The following is an 11,579-nucleotide window of genomic DNA, read 5'->3' on the forward strand; positions in this document are numbered from 1 at the left end:
AAAGGCTCAGGTAGACATTTGTGCCAGTAACACCTCATTTGGGAAAATGTCAGCTGAAGAAGTTTAGAAGTAGCTCTTAAGCAATGTTTACTTTGAATTCATTAGGTCCACAAAGCTAATTCAGTTGGATAAATAAGTACTTGAAAAAGCCATCACCTTTAGACCTATCTATAAATAATTGAGAGTACGATAAAATTCCAAATAAAAAGACTTGATAGTCATTGACAAAAAAATTTGCAAATGTGAGCAATCGACTGATCAATACAATTTTTCCAATATTCACAGAATTTTAGGGAAATAAGATCGATAGCATTGTTAGGAACAAGAAGGTTTCCTTGTTACAAGTAGGCACCCATAGATATAAGCCTGTATAAAGATTGCATCATTAACAACTTAAATTTAGAGGACACTACATGCATCAGCAGCACGTATACTCAAATTACAATACAGAGATTAACATGGCACTTGCAAAAGGATAATATGAAAATTTGAGAAGTATTCCATATTTTTCATTCTTCAGATGCAAGAAATGAAAAACAGTTATTAAAAGGTTGATTACAAAATTACAAGTGTAACAATACACGTAATTCATATAATTAAATTTAGTTTGACATCAGTGTATTAAATCTTCAGCTCAGAAAGGCGTTTACATAGCATAAAATTTACAAAACTTCAAATTAGACAACATTGTCATTTTATCCCAAAGAAAAATAAAGACCTAGAAAAAATAAGGAATCAAACTGTTTCTATATGGAATGCAATCGGAAAGGACACATTAATTAACCTATATATTATAAAGTAATGTAGAATTCAAAGTATATCTAGGAGAAAATAAAATAAATTATGAACATTATGCAAACATAGAATATAGAATATTTTAAAATATACTTTTTCAGACAAGCACCAGAAATATTTTAGTTTCTGTACTACTCATTTCAACAGGTAAGTTAAAATTATTTCTGATTAAAAAATCACAAACTCTGAAGAAATCATTATACATGTATACAAAAACTATTGAATACATTTTGACATCCAATGCAGGCAATTCATTTGGAAGAACTCCGCGGAATCCATGAATTTTTACAGTAAAATATTGGTGTTGCCGGGCACTGGTGGCTCATGCCTATAATCCTAGCTACACAGGAGGCTGAGATCTGAGAATCATTGTTCAAAGCCAGCCTGGAAAGGGAAGTCTGTGGTACTCTTATCTCCAATAAACCACTAGAAAACTGGAAGTGGAGCTGTGGCTCAAGTGGTAGAGTGCTCACCTTGAGCTGAAGAGCAGAGGGATAGCTCCCAGGCCCAGAGTTCAAGCCCCATGACAGACCAAAAAAAAAAAAAAAGATATTGCTCTTATTTGTTTTGTGAAAATATTTTGTAGGGACACAAAAGATGGACTTGCGTTTTTGAAATTTAAGAAACTTAACCCGAACATTAGGACTTAGTTGAACAATTTGTGCAGCCCTCCACAACTTCATAGAGGGAATGACACATACTTATCCTTTTGGCAATATCAAATGCAGTTTCTTCTATGTTGTTCTTCAGGCCAGGTTTTATATAATGGTTCAACAGAAGGTGATCCAGCGTATCTTTGCTATCTCAATTCTCAGCAGCAAGATGCAAGGGGGTCAAGAGGCCTTTAGTTTGGGCATTGGTATCTGTATCATGATGAAGTAAGAAAGAAGCCACTCTGGTATTATTCCACGTATATGCACTGTGCAGGGGTGTCCAGTCATCTACAATTATTGTATGTGCCGCTTGAGACACCAACTCACTGACAATGTCTAAGTGTCCACTGTAGGCTTCTCAATGAAGAGGGGTATACTCATTGTCATCCCTACTATTCACATGAGTGGCCATTTGGAAAGAAGTCTCCGCACTGTAATAAGCCGAATATTTTTGGCAGCCCAATGAAGAAATTTGCTTGGATCTTTCTCCATTTTTTTTCTTTAATTGATACCATTCCTTACTTTTTCATCTTGTTCCTCATATTCCTAAGAATTGCCTAACCAGAGACTTTGAGAGCCAGTGGGAATGAGGTATCCATGTATTTCCCTATTAGTTCACATTGGTTGAACTGGTCAGAAATATCCGGTGAATTTTCTGCATCTGTTTATTCACCATGATTTATTTTCTCTTTTTCCAATTTTACTATTCGAAATTATTCTAACCGGAGAGTAAGGAATTGTTAGAGAACAGAGGAAAGATGTTCCTCCGTATTCAAATGTACACACTGAAAATGAGGACCAGTGATGTCTTCATGTGCAATTTATTCTAGGAAAATAGGAAATAATGCCTTCTATATAAATGATTTGTTAAATGGCAGAGCAAAAAGTGTAATGATGCAACCAAAAATATAAAAGCAAAATAAATTAGGATAATTATGGAGCAATCATATTATTTATGAGAACCAAGAAAGGGAAAAAGAGAGAGACAGATGTGCAATGACCTATCTAGCCACAAAATCCATGCCTCTGATCAATTTATAGACCAAACAAAATTTTATTTTTTAAAAAAGATGGAAATAGAATTTATGTATTTACTTGAAATTAGTAAATACATTTTTAGTAGCCTACATAAAGAGATATAACTTTGACCAAATTACAGACAATAAACTAAATCCTTGATAATTCTAGTAACAAATCTGACTGAAATCAGTTGAATCACACTTTTCCTGTACAATGAAGGAATAGGAAGGTAGTCAAGCAGCAGAGAAGGCAGGGAGATTGTATCTGTGACAAAACTTTGTGGGAATTGGTATTGAGGATTTCTTACTGGTGATCCACTTGCAATGGAAGCATGATTCTGAACTATTGATTTAATCATTATATTCTACAAGAAGATAAATGAGAATTGATAGTTAAGGACTACTAATACATTTTGACCTTCTCACTAAGCACGTTCAATCATCAAAATCACATGAAGACAATAGATAGCCCTCCTTTTTAGATGAAAGCAAGTGTCTTTAAAAAAAAAAAAAACAAGGAATGTATGTAGTCATGCAAAGGACTTCTATTTTACCAATGCCTCATACAATTTTCTAATGTTGGGTACCAATAAATAATGGATCTATCAGAAAGCTCTTAAAGCTAATATGTTCAATAGTGAGTTCTCTTACACTATATCATGGTATTGTTTGGGTATGGTCTGAAGAATAAATTTACATTACTAACTTGAATTTCTGACAGGACAATATCACCACTGTACATCTTGCTTCTATACTCTCATTTTTAAATTACTATCTAAGTATGTGCATTAGATAACTATTGAGGAAAAAATAGGAGCCACACTGATGGCTTATGTCTTTAATAGTAGTTAAACAGAAAGATGAAATCTGAGGATTGTGGTTTGAAAGCAGACCAAGAAAAAAAAGTCCATTAGAATCTGATTTGAAAGTAACCAGCAAAAGCTAAAAATGGAGCTGTGGTACAAGCAGTAAAATGCTAGTCTTGAGAAAACTGAAACAAAAAATAAATTCTGGGACAAAGCCAGGCCCTGAGTTCAAGCCCTAGTATTAACACCAAACAAATAAATTAATTAATAAGGTAATTTATTAATTAAAAATAAATTAAGTGGTCACATGTGGAGAAGCAGGTAAAATGTAACATGCGTGGTGATGGTTTATGTATTATTTTGTAATAAGGCATATTATCATTTGTCCTAATCATTAAAATTTTATTTGAACTTTTTTGTACAATAAATCCTGAATTTAGCATGCATGTATATGTGTGTGTACATGTGCGAACATGTGTGTATGTGTATATGTGTGCATGTGCTGTTGCAATGTTGCTTGCCAATGTGTACAGGGTGAAGCTGAAAAGAGCTAACTGTGTTGCAATGTTTTTATATATCAGTGTTCTGTCATGTCTTTTCAGTGGAACCACCCTTCTGTATATATTATTTGTCTAATAATAACGTCATCATAATCAAAGCATTTATAACATTAAGTTAGATAAAGAGAACGCTTTCAGCTCTTATTGTATGTTGGGTAAGAAGATACAGACATAATTAGGTAGTAAGTTATTTTGCTGTAAGTTGATTATCAGTACAAAATACGTATGTGACTTCTTAAATTGGTTATACTTTTAAGATACACTCATGGAGTGATTTGGACCGACTTGACCAAACAGGTATTACTCTCTGGTTATTCCTGTGAAACACAAGTTGGATAAACTCTTTCTGGATTTCTGTTGAAAATAACTTTCTTTGCAAGATCATATCTATTCTCACTAAGAGATAATCAAACCCATACTATGTTTGAATATCTCATCTTATTGTCTGAAAATAAGTATTGTGGATATGCTTGTTAGATATTCCTTTCAAAAACGAATAAACAAAAAGCATGTGTCATGTCCAGATTGTGGATGCATTTGAAGGTATTTTGTACATGCACAGGGATCTTTACTAATGGCTCTTTTGTGGGAGTAACTATGGCAACTTTAACAAAAAAGGCTTTTTAAATATCTTTTCCAATATACATAACATCCCAGAGCAAGTCTTGCAATTTCTGAAAATCCTTTGAATATTTTAGTATTATTTCATTTCATTGACTATAGAGCCAAAATTTCTGAAATAAATATTGTTAAGATCTGAAAATGTAAGTGGGTATATAGTCTTTTTTATGCGTCATTTTATGAAAACCCATATGAAAAGTAAATGGAATAGAATTTTATGAAAATGGAATTTTATGAAAGTAAATGGAATAGAATAAAAGAATGTAAGTGACTTGGGTAAGCTAATTATTAGTATAACTTTGTTTTCTATTAACAGTCCATTGAATGTACATGATGCAGTTAAATTATTTCCTTTGTGTCTCTGTACTTCAGTTAGTTTTATAATCTTTATAGTTATGAGTGAGTTCTTGTATAAATAAAGGTCTTTTAAAACGATTAGGATTAACCTTGTGTTTTGTGTCCTACTCCCAAGAAAATGAGTTATTTTTAAGTGTTAATAGTTTATCATTATCATTATCATTATCATTGGGAATCATTATCATTTTCATAGGGAATTTAAAAATGCAGTAGTATTGATGTCTTTTTAAACCAATTGTATTCACAAGTTGGAGAGTCTTTAATTCATACTTAGGTCTTGGTGTCTATGATTTTTAACCTCTCATTCCTAACATTAATCATAGGTCAGACTGCATTTTGGGGTATATGAAAGGTAAAATATTTATCTGGGGTCAAAGTGATTTTTATATCAGTCTTTCTTTAATAACATTTTAAAGTAGTACATTTCTCTAAAAATGTTGGGTATAAAAACCAATCAAAATACTTCTAATGGTAAACAATTTAGGTGAACTACAATGTGGAAATGATTGCTCCAAAAGACCTGCAGTCTGTTTCCGTCAGGAATTGGGCAGGTCATTCTTTCAGTAAGACTGTATTAACTAGAGATGGGGTCACCAGGCAGTGCAGTGTTGAGTGAAGGGATAAAATATGATTTCTACTATTTTGAGCTAGAAATCAAGAATGTTATAGTTTAGCAATTCCTTTCATCAAGGAGGTATAAGTGATTATGAACTTGGAGTTTTCATATTACAGTTACTTATTTTCTTTTTTTTGTTGTTGTTGTTGGTCATGGGGCTTGAACTCTGGGCTTGGGTACTGTCCCTGCGCTCTTCCACTCAAAGCGAGCACTCTACCACTTGGACCACAGTGCCACTCCCAGTTTACTAGTGGTTTATTAAAGATAAGAATCTCACAGTCTGTCCTGCCAGAGCTGGCTTTGAACCACAATCCTCAGATTTCAGCCTCTTGAGTAGATGGCTTTGTAGGCATGAGCCACCAGTATCCGGCTTAGTTACCTATTTTCTAAGAAAGATAAAGTGAAATATTATTAGAGTGTGCACAATAATTTTGGGATATTTTCCTAGAATTAGTAGACTGAGTGCTGGTATTTAGTTACAAAATAGAATGAGGTTATTTGATATGGTGGGAATAGACCGCAGGCTAACAGTTACCGTGTGTGCAATGTTGTACTAGTAATTGTAACTCTGAAGACTTAATATCATCATCTTACAATTAAAAATAGAAGTAGTTCCACTTTATGGGATTATTGTGAGGATTAAATTAGATTCCAAAGGTAAAGTACTTGGAAAAACAATCAGAGTTTGATACTTTCTACCTGTTATTTTATCATGTGATATATTCTAATATTTTTACTGTGATTTTTATATTGTGTCTATTTAGGATATGCAAAGTGATATATTCATATTAATTGCGTTGTTCACTTTTATGTCATTATGAGGAAAATACCTGCAAAGAAAATTTCTGAGCAGGAAATTATCATATTGACTCATTGTTTAAGATCAGATGTCTCCATCGTTTTTTTTTTGTTTTTGTTTTTGTTTTTTTTTTGGGTCCGGTCATGGGGCCTGAACTCTGGGCCTGGGCGCTGTCCCTCAGCTCTTCAGCACAAGGCTAACGCTCTACCACTTGAGCCACAGCGCCACTTCTGGCTTTTTTTTCCTTTTGCTTATGTGGTACTGAGGAATCGAACCCAGGGCCTCTGGCATGCAAGGCATGCGATCTACCACTGAGCCACCTTCCCAGCCCCATTGTTTTTAGTTATATTTTTATAAAATAGTTGTACAAAGGGTTTTCCATTCAACGAATCGGTTTATAATTACAATGGATCTTTACATAACTTTCTCACATCCTTCCAAACCTCACCCCACTTTCATTTTTTCTAGTTTCATACTATCTGCATTGAATATTATGGCTTCACTCTTTACTTCCAGAAGTCTATTTAATCCTTCCCTTTGACTTCCCCTCACCTTTTCCAAGTGATAGTCTCCTGGTATTCATTCTGTTGGATTAAAAGTTCACTTTTATAAGAAATTACATCTTTTAAATACTCCTCTGCAGTGCTGGGAAGGTGGTTCAGTGGTAGAGTGCTTGCCTTGCATGCCTGAGGCCCTGGGTTCGATTCCTCAGCACCACATAAGCAAAAAGAAAAAAGCCAGAAGTGCAGCTGTGGCTCAAGAGGTAGAGCGCTAGCCTTGAGCTGAAGAGCTGAGGGGCAGCACCCAGGCCCAGAGTTCAGGCCCTATGACCGAACCCAAAAATAAATAAATAAATAAATAAATACTCCACTGCAAATAGCATGCTTTGATTAATACTGTTGTTTAACTTGCATAAAATACTGGCTTCCAAATACACATCCTTGGTGTGTCTGGCTCTGACTTCGTTTACTTAACATAATTTTAGATCTATCCATTTCTTTGCAAATGCTGTAAAAGTCTTTATAATGGATGAGTGCAACCTAATTGTATATTTGTGCAACACTTTGTCCAACCATCCCTCCACTAAAGGTCCTCTGGGCTGTTTCCATAAGTCCTCTACGGTGAATAGTGCAGTAGTGAACATGATTGTGAGAGCGATTTTACTGTAACCTTTTGGAAGAATTCATAACTATTTTTATGTGAGCAATCCTCTAGCCAATTTTCCAGAATAAGCATATCCCTTTCTTCATCTCCATCACAACGTTTATCAAGTCCTCAAAAACACACTACCGCCTACAGGTCTCAATCAGCTAAAACCACACTGTGCCCATATTCTTTGTTGTTGTTGTTGTTGTTGTTTTTTCTGTCCAGTCGAGGGGCCTGAACTCTGGGCCCCTCTGGTGCTGTCCCTCAGCTTTTCTGCTCAAGGCTAGCGATCTACCACTGGAGCCACAGCACCACTTCCAGCTTTCTTCTTTTTGCTTATGTGGTGCTGAGGAATCAAACCCAGGGCCTCATGCATGCAAGGCAAAAGCTCTACCACTGAGCCACTTTACTAACCCCAATGTGCCCATATTCTTTTAACACATTTTTTCATAATTTTACACATAATTTAGTGAGAATCTTCTATGTACTTTCCTAATGTGGGAATAAGGGATATGACAATAGAGTAAAAGTAAGAGATATGGAATTTAATTAGCTATTATCATATTTAAAATAATTTTCAGCTCTAATTCATAGTCTCACTATTATTTTAATCTTTATTTGATTACTTCACATAACCGCTAAATTATAACATATGATTTAAATACAAAGGCAAAAAAGTGTGGTTTTACTTTGACACTCATGTGTGAGGATGCACAATATGGGCAAATAAAGGGATAGGAATTAATAGTCATTATCCATTTTGTTAAATGGTTTTCTCAAACTGATTCTCACAATTCATATTTCATTCAACAACAAGAAACATGACAATTCCCTTTGCTTTGCTCCTCATTAAACTTGTTTCCATGTTATTTTATAATGAAGGATGATTTCATAAATCTACTGTAGATATAAAAATATGTTAAAATATTTCTATATGTATGCATTGATATAAATATACACACATATATTATAAAGGTTATAATGTTAAATTATAACATCTGTAACAGTACAATTTACTAAATTATTAAAAAATGGATGGCTCAGGCCTGGAATCCTGGTTATTCAAGAGGCTGAGATCTGACGATCATGGTTTGAAGCCATCCTGGGCAGGAAAGTCCATGAGCCTCTTATCTCCAAACAACCAACAGAAAATCAGAATTGGAACTGTGGCTCAAAGTAGTAGAGTGATAGCCTTGAGAGAAAAGACTCAGAGATATCACCCAGGCTCTTAGATCAAGAACTAAAATCTCCCCCCAAAAAGTATTTAATTTACACCTGTGTAAGTAGAGTATTTCCTTCACCCAAGTGCACATCCATGCTCATTTGCAAGGTAACTCTGTTATGTCTGGAGAACCACATAATATTATCACTTAAGTACAAAGCATTGCAACATGGGTAAACTCTCTCATGCATTTTTCTCCACTCAAATATTCAAATCTTACAATTATTCCCATTATTTAAAATCATAGTTTTTTTCTTTAATAGCCATAATATTAGAATTGGAATTGAGTGTCTTGTGTCTCCTAAATGGATCTTCTTAACACTTTGGCATGACCCAGCCCTAAATTATCCTGATTAACTTTCAGATAGAATCTCGCTTCCTACTTGTGTATGATCGTGGGCTCAATCTACTTCATGTTATTCTTCCTGGAATTTAGAATAACAGGTGCCTGGCATTGTGTACAGATCTTTCTGTCCAGTCTGAGCTTTAACCACTATCCTCACAACAGTAGACTCCCATGTAGTCAGGATTTTGATAAGCTTATCATAGCTATTTAAAAAAAATCTTTGCATTTCCTGCAGGTTCTTGAGTACTGAGTTAACTTGTTTTCTTGGGTTGTTTTTTTTCTTTTGAATGTGTGTGTTGAGTTGTTCTTCATTTTTCCTTTTGTTTCCTTCACTCAAGTTCTTACCTATAGTGCTGAGAAACCAATTTTTTCTCAAGATAGTCAAGGTGAACATTATTTATTCCAAAACAATTCCAGTAATATTTAAACACCTTCAGGAATTTCGAGAAGATGGTGGAGAAGAACCTGGTGGCTAAACAAGTTCTCGCGTAGAAAGCAGTTCTAGTGTTCCATTTTGAACAGTCCTAGGCACACCAAGTGTGCCATCACAGTACAGACAGTTTGACCAGAGAGGGAAAATCCAGGTAAAGAGACAGATCTGAGCATTTTCCAGCAGCCATGGCTGGGGCGGCTGGGGCAGCTGTGGCAGCTGTTGTGGCGTCCAAAGCAACCATGCCTACAACCCAGAGAGTCTGGGACAAATACGAGCAGATTTTACTCAACACCAGCAAGAACTGACAAGTAGCAGATATCTTCATCTTGCAGATAGCAGACCAGAAGCTACCTAGGAACCAACACTCCAGCGTGAGTACAAAACTGACATCCTCATTCCTTCTCAAAGGGAACAGAGGAGGGAAGGCCACCCCTCCCCCCAACACTGGAGATATCCATCTTTGATACAGACAAAGGCCTGGCTAAGCAGTTACCTCTAACTCAGTCCTTTGATGAAAACAAAAGAGTCATTTAGCGAGTCACAAGTACCTACCCTGACCTGCCATTCTCAACTTCACCCATGGGAAAGTCACCATAAGCAGGCAGAGAAAGCTACACCCCCGAAGGAGTGGCTTTCTTCACTGGGTAAACAGAGCCAGAGGCTGCCCCTGCCTATGGCAACCCTAACAATCAATTGAAAATCAGTAAACATAAACCCTGAGAATGGCTACAGGCTGGGCTCTGTGAATGTCTCAAAAGCTAGCCTCTCAGGGAAAAGCTACTGTTTGCTGAAAGGCCTCAACTTTACCCAGAACCCAGCCTTATCACAGCAACTCTAAACTAGAGGAAACAGCCATCTCCCTCTTTTATGATACTCAAAGCAGATCTACCTCCCACTGAACTAGCCTGGAAGGTGGTTCATAAAATCCTTGGCACTGCAGAGAATTTTTCTGCCTGCTCAAACCAACTGACTTCAAAAACCAATCAAGCCATAGGAAAACCAAACACCACAACCTGAGCAGAGACTTCAAGAGACTGGTTACAGACACAAGGGAGATACAGGATCTTCCCATCAATCCCCCAAAAACAAAATCAAAGAAGTCTTTTTTTGTATCTTTTTTAAATTTTTACTTTTTAATTATAAACATTGTTTTTATTAATCTTTTTTTCTTACTCTTATAACTTTTATTTTAGGTGTATATGTGTGTGTGTGTACTTTTTTTAAAAAAAATCTCTACTGACCTTTTGGTCTTTTTTGTTCTTTCTTTCTCATTTGTTTTACTTTTTCATCTTTTGCTCTTTTTGCATGAATTATTTGTTGTTCTGCTCATCCTCATATATACCTGTCACTGATTATAAGACCTTATTCCCCATTGTGTACATACTTAATCCAAAAATGTATTACTCAATTCAAAACCTCTTAAGATTAAATTCCTTACCCTTTAAGAGGCTAGTTCAAGCAATAATAATTTTACCTATAAATTTGGACACAATTTATCCCAGTATATTATTGGCTCTATCCATCATGCACATAATTTATCACAAAATTTAAGTAGGAATTCCTTCATCTCTTTTTAATATTTTATATTTTCTGTAAAAAGATACTGCATGTACTATATTTTTTATTCATTGATATTTTAATTCTTTATGATCATGAAATTATATTTTAAGATTTATGTCTTTGAACTTTTTGGTTTGTATGTTTCTTTTGTGACAAACTTATAGCAAACACTATTATTGGGGTTACCATTATTTCTAATAAATATTCAGAGATTAAACTAACAAAAAAAGATTAAATTCCTTAATAGCAGTATTATCTATTTATACCTATACAATATTTTATGTATTTTTATTTTTTAGTTTTTCAGGTCACATTTCTATCCCTCCCCTCCTCTCATCCTATCTCCATTCATCTCTCAATATTACTTCTTTAAATTTTCATTACTTTTAAGAGTTTAAATATTTGTCTTTCCATTTTTTTCTGGTCCCTTTTTAAATTTTTTTCTTCTCTCTCTCCTATCATTCTTTCCAATCCATTTCCCTCTGTGAGATTAGGACGTGGTTAATTTCACTTGCCTTTTACCTTTCCATATCCCTCTAACCCTATTTTCCCGCACCTTTCTCCCTAAACATAATAATTTCTGGTTTGTCAAATTCTTCTTCGCTATTCTTAGCCCATTAATATGTAGTTGTTTAATGCTGAATAG

General features: G+C 34.9%; 1 pseudogene; it reads left to right on the top strand.

The window, feature by feature from the left end:
• The first annotated feature begins 413 nt into the window (after positions 1-413).
• LOC122100577 lies at positions 414-510 on the top strand (annotated as a pseudogene).
• The last annotated feature ends 11,069 nt before the right edge of the window (positions 511-11,579 follow it).

Source organism: Dipodomys spectabilis, unplaced genomic scaffold (assembly GCF_019054845.1).
Source record: "Dipodomys spectabilis isolate Male_0828 unplaced genomic scaffold, ASM1905484v1 ptg000584l, whole genome shotgun sequence".
Taxonomy (NCBI): domain Eukaryota; kingdom Metazoa; phylum Chordata; class Mammalia; order Rodentia; family Heteromyidae; genus Dipodomys; species Dipodomys spectabilis.